The sequence below is a fragment of the Arvicola amphibius genome, chromosome 6, assembly GCF_903992535.2.
Source record: "Arvicola amphibius chromosome 6, mArvAmp1.2, whole genome shotgun sequence".
Taxonomy (NCBI): domain Eukaryota; kingdom Metazoa; phylum Chordata; class Mammalia; order Rodentia; family Cricetidae; genus Arvicola; species Arvicola amphibius.
Window position 1 is genome coordinate 132413170 of NC_052052.2, and position 12630 is coordinate 132425799.

General features: G+C 40.9%; 1 protein-coding gene across 1 annotated transcript in view; it reads right to left on the reverse strand.

Annotated features, from left to right (window-relative positions):
* Positions 1-12630, reverse strand: part of LOC119816685 (serpin B6-like) — a 120992-nt gene that overhangs the window by 99873 nt on the left and 8489 nt on the right. The window contains exon 2 of the mRNA XM_038333545.1: positions 8930-9018. The gene's annotated coding sequence lies outside the window, so the exon portion shown is untranslated. The remainder of the gene's footprint in view (positions 1-8929; positions 9019-12630) is intronic.

Genomic DNA, 12630 nt, shown 5'->3' on the forward strand with positions numbered 1-12630 from the left:
TACTGAAGACAAGGCTGTTGCTAGCACCCAGGGCCTTTCTTCCTTAGCATTCTCAACACCACCCACATCTCCTTCACCAGACTCTTCACTAAGTTTCCTGTTAGAATTGTCATCTTCAAATGACTTCTATCTGCAGCTTCTTTATATCCCTTTCCACCACTATCCTCTTCAGCAGCACAGTCAGACCCTTATTCATTTAAAAAAAAAAAACATTTACTGTGTGCACGCACACACATGCCACAATGTGTGTGTGTATAAGTTACAGTGATTTGAATGAGATGGCCCCATAGGTTCATGTTTGAATACTTGGTCTCCAGTGGGTGAAACTGTTTGAGAAAGATTAGAAGGCATGGTCTTGTTTGATGCAGTGTGTCACCAGGGCAGGCTTTGTGGTTTCAAAAGACTAGTGCCATCCCCAATGTGCCCTCTTTGCCTTTTATTTGTGGATCAAGATGTGAGCTTTCAGCTGTTCCTGCTGCAATGCCTCTGTGCTGCTATCACAGACTCTAACTCTCTGGAACCATAAGACCAATTAAATGCCTTCTTTTATAAGTTGCCTTGGTCATGGTATTTTGTCACAGCAATAGAAACCATAATTAATATGGAAGTCAAGGGACAACCTACAGAAATTAATTCTATCCTTTAAGCATGTTCCAGAGGCCAAATTCAGGTCACCAGACTTGGCTGGGCCATCATACCAGCTCCAGACCCCTTTTCATCTGTATTTTCTTTTTTTTTTTTTTTTTTTTTTTTTTTTTTTTTTTTTTTTTTTTTTTGCTGTCATCAGATATTTTTTCCAACTATATCTTTTTGTTTCTTTGTTTTCTAAGTCTTTTTCATCAAATACTTAGTCAGAACCTTGGCTTTCAAATTCAGGTCTTTCAGAGTCATCTTTTCTCACTTGTTTTCAAAACCACCTTTTTCTAGTATTTTATTTAAATTTTTCACACAATATATATTGATCATATTCTTCCCCTTCCCTAACTGCTCCCCATCTCCCTTCCCACACAATTTCATATTCTTACTCACTCTCAGAAACAAAATAAAGGAAAATGAAAAACAAAATCTAGTAAGACACAAATATCAAAATAAAAACATAAAAAGTCCAACAAAATAAAAGCTGGAATCTGTTTTATGCTGGGTCTGCCCTGGACTGTGGTTGGCAGACCCAGAGTGACTCACTGATTTTCCCTTTCCCAGCAGGCATCAAGTACAAATAGCTTCTTGGTTAGGGGTGTGACTCTGTCTACCTCCCCTTCTCAGGGTAGGGATTTTGTCTGTTTTGAACCTACACACATCCAGTACTTAACTGTTCATTTATGTATATGAATGGTTTTCTTGTATTTATATCTGTGAACCATGTTTATGCCTGGTTCTTACAGAGGCCAGAAGAGGGTACTGGATCCCTCTGATTTGTGAATAGCCATGTGGATGCTGGCAGCCATACCCAGATCCTCTGAAAGACAAGTACATACTCTTAACCACTGAGTCACCTCTCCAGCACTGTCTAATTTTTAGAAAATATTTTTGGAGGGAGGGAGTGCATGGAGCTGAGAGGGCAACTTTCGGGAGTCTGTCCTCTCCTTACATTGTGTTCAGAGACTGAACTCTGGTTAGCAGGCACTTTCACCTACCGGGCCATCTCACCAGCCTTTACGTACTTTTTTATCATCCCCAAGTTGCTTTCCAGGGCAGTCTTCAGATTCTCCTTCTGTTGTAGTTCCCTTTCTGGCTATGATAAAATACTCTGAAGGAAAGGTTTATTTTAGCTTACAACCCCAGGATACAGGGCTAGACTGATGGCTCAGTATTTGCTATCCTTCTAGAGGATCCAAGTTTGGTTTCCAGCACCCACACTAGGAGACTCACAACCACCTGTAATTCTAGGAGATGCAATACCCTCTTCTAGGCTTCCCCAGCACATACCCTCATGTGTGCAAACCTGCACAAAGATACACACATAATATTAAAAATCTTTACAAAATAGACAAACAAAAACAACAGCTCCAGGACATAGCCAATTTTTGAAGCAAGTCAAAGCAGGAACTCGAAGAAGAAAGGCAGTCCTGCTATGTATTCCACACATCCTTACCTCTGACCAAGGAATTCACTGCATAGGCAAGAGGTATAACAGGAACCATGGAGGAGGATACTTGTTAGTAGCTTACTCAGAGACTTATAGTCAGTGAGCTTTATGGTTTTTCTTCTTGGTTTTTTGTTTGTTTGTTTGTTTGTTTGGTTTTTGATTGTTTGCTTTTTGAGACAGGGTCTCACTAGGCTGACCTGGAAAAACTCTCTATGTAAACTGGTCTGGCCTCAAATTTACAGATCCACCTGCGTGTGTCTCCTGAGTGCTGTGATTAAAGGTGAGTGGCACCATGTCCAGTTACAGCAAACTTTCCCATGGGATGGTACTGCCAACAGCGTGGGCTGGGGCCTCCATTAACTGTCTATCAAGACAAGCCCCCATATACATGCCACAGGCCAATTTGATCTAGGCTGTTCCTCAGCTGAGGCCCTTTTCTCAGATGACTTTGGACTGTGACAGGCTGTCCAAAGAATTCCTCCTCTAGAAATTCTGCTGTATATGAAGTTAAGATGCAGTGGAAATACTGTATGGCTCCAGTAACAGTCATTGAATCCTCCCATCATCTCAGCCTCATGGCTGGATAGGGATTTCCAGCCTCCATTCAAAGGTTTGACTGCAATGACTTGAGACCCCCAAGTGAGACCACCACATTCCGGGCTTCTAACCAATAGCACTTTTTCAGTGGTTATTGCTCTGATATCTCTTCTCCCATGACTGCAAAAACAGGCCCTAGCTTTCAATAAGGAAATTCAGGTTCAGGAGGCCAGGGAAATATAGGCAGTCCCAGGAGAAATGCTCCATATATGCATCCCTGTCTCTCTCATGACTCAGGAATTGGTTTGGAAATTTGGACTCCCCAGTTTGCTTAGCAAACTGTAGCCACAGTGAGCCTGGAAGGTGAAGAGACAGCAACACTCATCTTTAGAGCCTCATTCTGGGTCCCTTGTGAATGGCTAGACCCCTAAATAGGAAGTAGGAAATCTGCCCTGGTCCCACAGTTCCCATTTCCAGTTTTGGATGAAAGGACAGGAATTCTGAGTAGAGGGCACCTTGTTGCCCTCTCAGGTTTCAGAAGTCACAACAACTTGGGAGTTGATATCCTCAGCTTGGCCTCACTTATCTAAGGACATTCATTATCAAGTCTGCCTCCCAAGCAGAATCACAAGTAGTTCCAGAGTTGAGATCTTACATATAATCCGCTATGTCAGCTGCACTTAAATCCTTCCTCATCAGAGCAGTGGGAATTACTGCTCTACAAACAAAAAGAAATGGCCACAGCCATGTTGTGTTATTTATTAAGCACCATTCCCTTAGGAGCAGAGGGCCTTTGTGTGTTTGCAAAATCCTTGGCTCTGTGGAGTTTGGTTGTAGAATATTATTTTAAGGTGCGTTATTTTGTCTTATGCTCTGGAACATTTGTTTAATGATGCAAAGATGTACTGGCGGGTACCAGCGGTACCGGCGGTCGGAGGGGTTAGGAAATAACCAGAATAGTCCTTTTATAATAAATCAGTTTTAATAAAAGGGGAAATAAGGGAACTTACAGAACCAAGGGTCCAGCGGAGCAGAAGGTAACGCGGGGAATAGCAAACGGGGCTCCTTCCGGCCCCCGATCCTATTTAAGGGGTATCCTACTCCGCTGGGGCAGCCACGCCCCTGAACGCAGGGATTGGGCCAGCTGCCCCAACACAAAGATGTATTTGATTAAATAAAATTCACCTGTGGTCTGGAGGCTGCGTCAGCAACTAGCTGTAGGGAGTAGCCAGGTGGAAAAGGGTTTATAAGGAGGGGAGAGACAAAGCATGAGGATTCTTGGAAGAGGCGAGGAGGTGAGCTAGGTGAACTGCCTGCTAGTCAGCCTCTCTGGGAAGCAGGATTCTACCTCAACCTTTGAATCTTGAGTTCCTCAGGGGGACAGAGATTTAAATAAGTTCTCTTAGTAGCTCTGGGAGAGTTGGTGCCTGAGGGAACAGAATTTCCTCAGGCTGAGGCTCTAGCGCCTGGTAGTGGCTGAGCTGCAGTTGCTGACTAGGATAGCTAGCTGTAGCTTAAAAGGCAGCAACCATTAAAAAAGAGGACAACAGAGTTCTGATCCTTGAGCAACTCTGAGTAGTGGGTAACAAAGGAAGCACTGCTCAGTGTAAGAAAGTAGGGGGACTTCTGGAGGAAATCATAGCAGTTCCAGTGTCCAAGGGACAGAGATGCTGGTACAAGTCTCAAGGTAGAGAAAATAAACCCACACCCCCTGCCCAGCCAAAAGTGGCAAAAATGCAGGGATCAGAAATAAGGTGGTTTGTGAGCAATTCAGTGATGGAGGTGGTATGGAATCTTGGAGAAACGCATCTTGTTTCATGAGGCCTTCTCACTGATGAATGTCCCAGGCCAACAGCCTTGCCCTTCAAGTGTTACTCCACTTGGATTACACTAGTACTGAGCCCCCTTGCTGGGACAGTAGTAATTGGCTCAGCACCACTAATAGCTATATGACAAGAAAACCAAGCGCTCTTCTGTGGCTGGTTGTCTGACCAGGCATTCCAGTACAGACAAAGATTCTAAGGAAGTACAGAAAAAGTACAATTATTTTGGAAACTAACTGTTGTTTGGGTTTTGTTGTTTATTTGTTAGCAATACTAGTTATAATGGTGAGGAAAAGTATATAACATATATATGTATATACAGTGGATGTTGAACATGCCATGCCAGGAGCTGCTAACAGTTTTTAATTATATGGAAACTCACTGAATTTTTATAATAGCCTTGTGAGCACGTACAGTTGTTTCACTTTACAGGCAGAGAAATTGAAGCAGAGGTAGATTAAGACTCTTGCTCCAAGGTCACAGCTATAAGGTGCACATAGGATTTGAACCTAGACATGGCCCTCCACTGAGCTGGATGAGAAGAAAAAAAAACTTGTCCTATACCATAGAATCTTCGATTGAACCTATGGCACCCATATCTACAAAGTCAGGGGAAATCTAAAGAATTGATCTCAAGTGAAGCAATCTTTGTTATAGGAAATAAAGAACATAAATTCTTTCTGAAGGAAAACATCATTCCCTAACTATGGGCATTTTTCAGAGCTAAGATAAGCTTTATATAAACGTTCCAAAACCAATCACACAAGGAAGCAAAATATGACTTTGACTAAACCTAAAACACCAAAGAACACTTAATCAGCCAAGAGTTTCACATTGTAGCATTATGAGACATTACACAAAATAACCATGTATAAAGTGTTTACAGACATTCAAAGGTGGGTAAAGAATGGGAACCTGAGTTTGGTCCCAGTAACCATCCAGAAAAAGCTAGGTATGTACTTGTTGTAATCCAGTGCTTGAGGGTGAAGACAAGCAGTCCTAGACGTTACCGGCCAGCCAGTCTAACCTGAGCATCACGCTCCAAGTTCAGGGACAGAACGTATCTCAAAAAAAATAAATGACCAAGGAAGACATCTCAACATCAACCTTTGGATTCCACAGAAACAAGTGTCGTTCGCCCCCCCCCCCAACTCCCCCTTCCCTGAGATCTGACCAAGTAAGAAAATGAATGAGAAAGTTAGATTCAGAGACATGGTGAATTGAGAAAAAAAAAAAAAAGACCTGATATATTTCCTAATTAAATGGATTTCTAGAATGAGAAAGAAGCAGGAGGTGAGAATTCTTGGGTTTTAAATGTATACATTGATTTTTAAAGAAAACATTAATTGGTTGTCAGATTTAATAAGTGCCACATGTCTCAAGTAGCACAAATAAAAACTGCATTGGACAGTGAAACTGTTCAACACAAAGGGAAAATTAAAAGGATTGAAAAAGTAGGTGACCTGATCTAGACCTTAAGAGAAAAATGAAATATTTATTTCAAAAGTTAAAAAATATAGTTTTCAATGACTGTATATATTAATAAAGGAATTTCTTTAAATTATGTGTCTTTTTAGAAGGACAATAATGTAAGAAAAAAGAAAGGCTAAAATGCAGTGGACATGGGGAACAAGGACAGTGGGGAAAGTGCTGGCTCTAAGCAAATGATGAGTATGAAATAATAATCTGGTCCAATTCACAGTGTGGCGGCTGGAGAGGAGGAAGAGTTGATTTTAGCTTATGGCTCCAGAGAGAGGAAAGAGAGTCTATAATGGCGAAAGGCACGGAATGCCTGAAGGAGATGGCTAATCACATACACATGCAGGACGCAGAGAAAGCAAGCAGAAAGGGGAAAGACTATAAACCCTCATAGAAAGTTTGAACCTACAAAGATTCCATAACTTCCCAAACAGTAACACCAACTGAGGAGCAAGTTTTCAAATATATGAGCCCATGAGGAGATTTCACATCCAAACCACCACACCCATCAGAATACAATAAGTGGCTACCATAAAGACCATGAAGTGTGACTTCTTTTCCTTTTAAGTTTATTCAACACAAAGCAATCTCCAGCTTCACTGAGGTAGCTGAGGATGTCCATGAGCAAAGCTGCCTCTGAACTGGAATTCATTTGCTGAGCCAGCCCCAGACTCAGTTTTCTTGTCAGCCCCAGAGGGTACAGCACTCCTGTAGGTGTCTCTGTCTCCTCTCCTGTGAATCTTGAAGGTTGCTTACCCTCTAGAGTCTAGAGAACCCAGTAGTTCTCAACCTTTGGCAAACCTCTATCTAGAAAAATATTTACATTGTAATTCATAACAGTAACAAAAGTATAGTTATAAAGTAGCAATGAATACAATTTTACAGTTGGGGGTCATGAGAGCCATGTGGACATATGCAGTCTGTGCCACTGCCTGATGCCTTGGTAATGTCCTTGGGCTTTGTTGCCTCAGGGCACCATGCTGATGTAAGGGACACTGAGGACCATGAGTGGGTCAGTGGTCCTAAAAAAGCCAAGGACCGTGTTGATGTCTATGGTTCATTTTACCACTGAAGCTCATGTGGATGCCCATGGTTTGAGCTGCTGCCTGCAAGTCATGCTAACATTTATGCGCATGCAGAAGGCTTGGCCCCACCACTCAATAGCACATCTGCACTCACACATGTGTATACATACATACATACATATATGCTAAATAAATAAAATAAACCCCAGTTCTGCTTCAGACTGGCCAGTCCTGAAATTATATTTTTGTGTCAAAGCCATAAATGCAAGTTTGGCCTGAGCTGAGATCCCTTGAAAGATTAGGGAAACTCCTTGGACAGTAGAACTAATGCAATAGAACAGAAGATCCAGAAATAAGCCCAAGCAACTACAGCCACCTGATCCTGGACAAAGAAAAAGAGGGAAATTCAGCCTCTGATATCCACATGTAGAAGAACAAAACTGTATCTTTATCTCTCACCATGCAGCTTAAATTGTATTAAAGACCTGAAACTATGAAACTACTAAGAGAAACTATCAAGATAAAAGCATAGAGGCTGGAGAGATGGTTTAGCAGTTCGGAGCCAGTACTGCTCTTAAGCAGGGCCCAAGCTCACTTCCTAGTACCCATTTGGGCAGGTAACAGCCACCTATAAACCACTGTAACTTCTGCTCCAGGAGATCCAAAACCTCTGGCCTCCACAGACACCTGCACACACATTCACACTTTACTTTAACTCTTAAAGAATTTAGACATAATAGCTTTCTGAATAAGATTCCAACAGCTTCAGAAATGACAAGATGTGAATTCCAAAAACCAGACTTGTGCCATTTATCTGATAAGGCCACTTGGTCCATGACGTACCTTGGGCTAGGAGGGGCTAGGAGCTCCCCTGGAGCAAAGCAAACAAGTATGACTGACATTCCTAAATACTTGGGGCTGTGCATCTGCTGCCCTCTGGTGTCAGTCTGAAGGGAGCCTCAGGTTCATCTACTATGGGCTAAAGAGGGCACAGCAGGGCTACAAAGCCCAGCTCCCTATAGGATAACTCTTACTTCCTGAGGCACCTGTACACATTTAACTAATGGGTTTCCTATTTGCAGCTGTATGTCCTGGCATTCAACCTTTCCTCTACCTCTGAGACAGCAACCACATCTGGGCCTTTGGTGATTAATGATATTTATTAAAAGCTAGTTCTAATGAGAGAAATGAAACCAAAACTGGAAATAAGATGATGCCCCCAAAATAATCAGAATCCATACCTCAAAAAAAAATTAATAGCTACCTGATAGTGCCTTCTAAGGAGGTGCTCCAAAATTTGACCAATTGAATCCTTTTGGATAGAGCCAAAGGCAAGCCTTGTACACAATTTCCTATGTCAAACGACACCTAGGTCAGTGGTTCTCAACCCTTTATGAGGGTCAAACAACCCTTTGACCAGGATTACCTAAGATAACTGGAAAACACAGATATCTACATTACGATCCATAACAGTAGCAAAATTACAGTTATGAAGTAGAAATGAAAATAATTTTATGGTTGGGGATCACCACAACATGAGGAACCATGTTAAAAGGTTGCATCATTAGGAAAGTTGAGAACCACTGCCCTAAGCATTTTGGTGAGAAATACTGAAGCCAATATCAGACCCCAAACAAAGTACAGCTAAAGGGTAGGGAACACAGGTGGGAAAAAACATTGATTGATCCAGGAGGAAAATCTGTTCTACTTAGAGGATGAAATTAAGGTTATTCTGGAGAATTAAGGAACATCAGACTTTCACCACAAGAAACTTTCTCCTCAAATTTTCTACCACAATTTGAACCCGCCACAATAAAAAATCAGAAACTGTAGGTATTGAATTACAGGAAAAACATATTCCATATATTTTGTCCTTACACTGAGAAGAGATTCCTTTTTAGTAACTGGTAACATTTAAACTAGTAACATTTAAAGTGCTATTTACCCATGGGGGTAATTTCTAACCAGTTCTTTCCTACCTTTGTTACTTCCAGAGGGAACTGTAAGTTCAGCATGGGACTCAGGCCAGTCCAAGAATACCGTACTTCTGTGACTCTAGCTTCTGAGGCTGCATCATAACAAAGGAAAAAGCAATAGTATCAGGGTGAGACCAGAGGCCACAGACTTCTGCAAAGAAAAGCCATTCACCACATGTCTCTTGGTATTTTGAGCAATAATATTCAACACATTGAATTAGCTACTGAAACATACAGAGTTGTCTAGAAACAGTACAACTGTCAGTTATAAGTGTACTGCCTGCCAGCTACCCATCTACATTAATACTTACTCTAAAAGCAAGTAGAAATTTAGTATCCTTCATTTGGTGAGGATTCTGGAGGGACAGGAAGAAGAGACCCTAAGTGAGTTCCAGCACATGTGGGATCTGCTATGTGGAATAAGGATCTCTAAGGAGCCTTCCCAGCCACCAACCTGGGCCTAAACAAACCTAACTTCAGCCACTTTCTCTGTAGATAAGCCCTAATGACACTTTTGTTCTTCTGGGTCAGAGGGGTGAGCAGACATACCACAACCCTTACACCCCCAGCCCCTGAGCCTTTTCAGAACGCTGCCTGCCTTCCTGCACTTTCCACGGTGGCCTATTACTGTCCTTACCACTCTAGACCAGTGCCAATTTTTAGCAAACCTACTGTTGGCTGAGCCACACATTCTTCAGCCTACAGGATACTTGGTCTAGGGTGTATTCGCTATATATACTGCCCAAAACATCAAAATGCTTTACTCAGGAAATAGTGGCTTGATGTCTCAAGTATTTAAACAAGTGATTGTACTTGTTGTCCTTTGTGTCATGTTAAAGCAGTCTTTTGCTTTCTCCCTACTCCTCTACGCCCCCCCCCCCGCTTTTGTAGTGGGGTATAAAAGCATATGGAAAATAAACATTGGCAGATTCAGTATTCACTGAGTTGCCCTCCCGGTACTATCCTATGTCTCTGTATTTCTTTTGTATCTCTGTCTATTCTGCCTAACATTTCTAATCCATGCACCCCTACCCTGGAACATAAGAACCCATCATGGCTGGACCATGACAAATGTCACCCCAAAGTGTGGCTTACAACAATGTCTCAGTGCCAACTGACAAAAGGTGGATTTGTGATGGTTAATACTGTCAACTTGACACCTTTATCCCTACCCATGAGGGTTTTTTCCAGAGGTTTAACTGAAGAATAAAAGATTCCCCTTAAATGTGGGCAGTATCACCCTATGGTCTATGCTCTCAGACTGAAAAGAAGAAAACTGAGTGCCAGCATTCATCTCTCTGTGCTTCCTAACTACAGATGCAAAGCGACCAGGCACCTATATCACTGCCACTATGATTTCCCTGCCACCGTGGATTATATCTTCTCAAATTCTGAGGCAAAACAACCCCCTTCTTGTTATGATATAATCAATCACTCTGAGTGAAAATATGCTACTGTAGTATTTTAATTTAGTTTAATAGAGCTGAATGGCCAATAGCTAGGCAGGAGAGAACAGGTGGGATTTCCAGGAAGAGAAGGGAACTCAGGAGACAATCCAGTTGTGGGAGAGATGCTAACAAGACACAGCAAGGTGGAGGAGTCAGATTACAGAATGGAAGAGAGGTAAAAAGCCACATGGCTGAATGTAGATTAATAGGAACAGGTTAATTTAAGTAATAAGAGCTAGTTGGGAACAATCCCAAGCTAAAGGCCAAACTTTCATAATTAATGATAAATTCCTATGTCATTATTTGAGGACCAGTGTGACAAACTTAAATAAGAAAGTCCAACTACATTTGCCATCCAACATGCAGCATGTACACAGAGCCCACTACCCACAGTACACAGAAGCAAGGTTCCTGTAAGAGGTTCTGCTATGCAGCTGAGAACTTGAATGGTGCACTACTAGACAGAATGGGACACTAGACAGAAACACCTCCAGCGCAGGCCCAACAGTTTCCCAGACCTGAGCAGGTAAATGCAGCTCCAAGCCAGTAAGACTTTGCAATCATGAACCTGAAGGGGGTGGAGCCAGTTGCCAACATCATATGCTAAGCTGAGCTAAGTGGGGTAGTTTAGCAGTTTAAGGTTTGGCTCACACAGTCAGAGCAATGCTGCAGTCCTGGGGAAAAAACAGAGCCAAACTTAATCAAAAGAGACAGAGAAGGATTCTTCATACTCATCAAAGGAAAAATCCACCAAGATGATGTTTCAAATCTTAACATCTATGCCCAAATGCAAGGAGATATATGTTTGTAAAAAAAAAATACTAAAGCTTAAATCACACATGACCCTTAAAAATTGAGTGGGAGACTTCAATGCCCCATTCTCACCAATGGACAGATCATTCAAATAAAAACTAAACAGAGAAATACTGGAGCTAATAGATGTTGTAAACTAAATGAATCTAACATATATCTACAAAAGATTTCACCTAAACACAAAAGAATATACATTCTTCTCAGCACTTCATGGAACGTTCTCCAAAATTGACCATATAGACATTCACAAAGCAAACCTCAATAGAAACAACTTTGTAGCACTAAATGCCTACATAAAAAAATTAAGAGATATATCATGCTAGCAACTTAACAGCACACCTGAAAGCTCTGGAACAAAAAGAAGCAAGCACATCCAAGAGGAGTAGACAGCAGGAAATAATCAAACTGAGGGCTGAAATCAATAAAATAGAAAAAGGAAAATACAAAGAATTAATGAAACAAAGAGTTATTTTTTTAAGAAAATCAGCAAGATAGACAAACTCTAATCCAAACTAACAAAAGGCAGAAAGAGAATATCCAAAGTAACAAAATCAGAAATGAAAAAAGGGACATAAAACAGACACAAAAGAAACCCAAAGAAACATTAATTCATACTTTAAAAACCTGTATGTCACCAAATTGGAAAACTTAAAAGAAATAGATAATTTCTCAATAGATACCACTTGCCAAAATTAGATCAAGATCAGACAAACAAATATACATATATAACCCCTAAAGAAATTGACATAGTCTCTCAACCAAAACGAGTCCAGGGGTGAGAAAGTTTTAATGCAAAATTCTACCAGACTTTCAAAGAAGAGTTAATGCCAATGCTCCTTAAATTATCACACAAAATAAAAACAGAAGGAGCACTACGAAATACATTTTATGAGGCCACAGTCACCCTGATACCCAAACCATACAAAAATTCAACAAAGAAAGAGAATTAAACCAATTTCCCTCATGAGCATAGGTGCAAAAATACTCAATAAAATATTTGAAAACCAAATTCAAAAACACATCAAAATCATCCACCATGATCAAGACATCTTCATCCATAGATGCAGGGATGGTTCAACATATGAAAATCAGTCAATGTAATTCACCATATAAACAAACAAAGAAAAAAAACAAAAATGATCATTTCATTGGATGCCAAAAAAGTCTATGACAAAATACAACACCCATTCATAATAAAATCTTGGAGAAATTAGTGACATAAGGGACATAAGAGATATACCTTAACATAATAGAGGCAATTTTCAGCAACCCTATAGCCAACATCAAATTAAATGGAGGGAAAAATCAAAGCAATTCCACTAAAATCAGGAATAAAACAAGGCTGTCTAGTCTCTCCATATCTACTCAATATAGTGCTTGAAGTTCTAGCTAGAGAAATAAGACAACTGAAGGGGATACAAATTGGAAAGAAAGAAGAAAAGT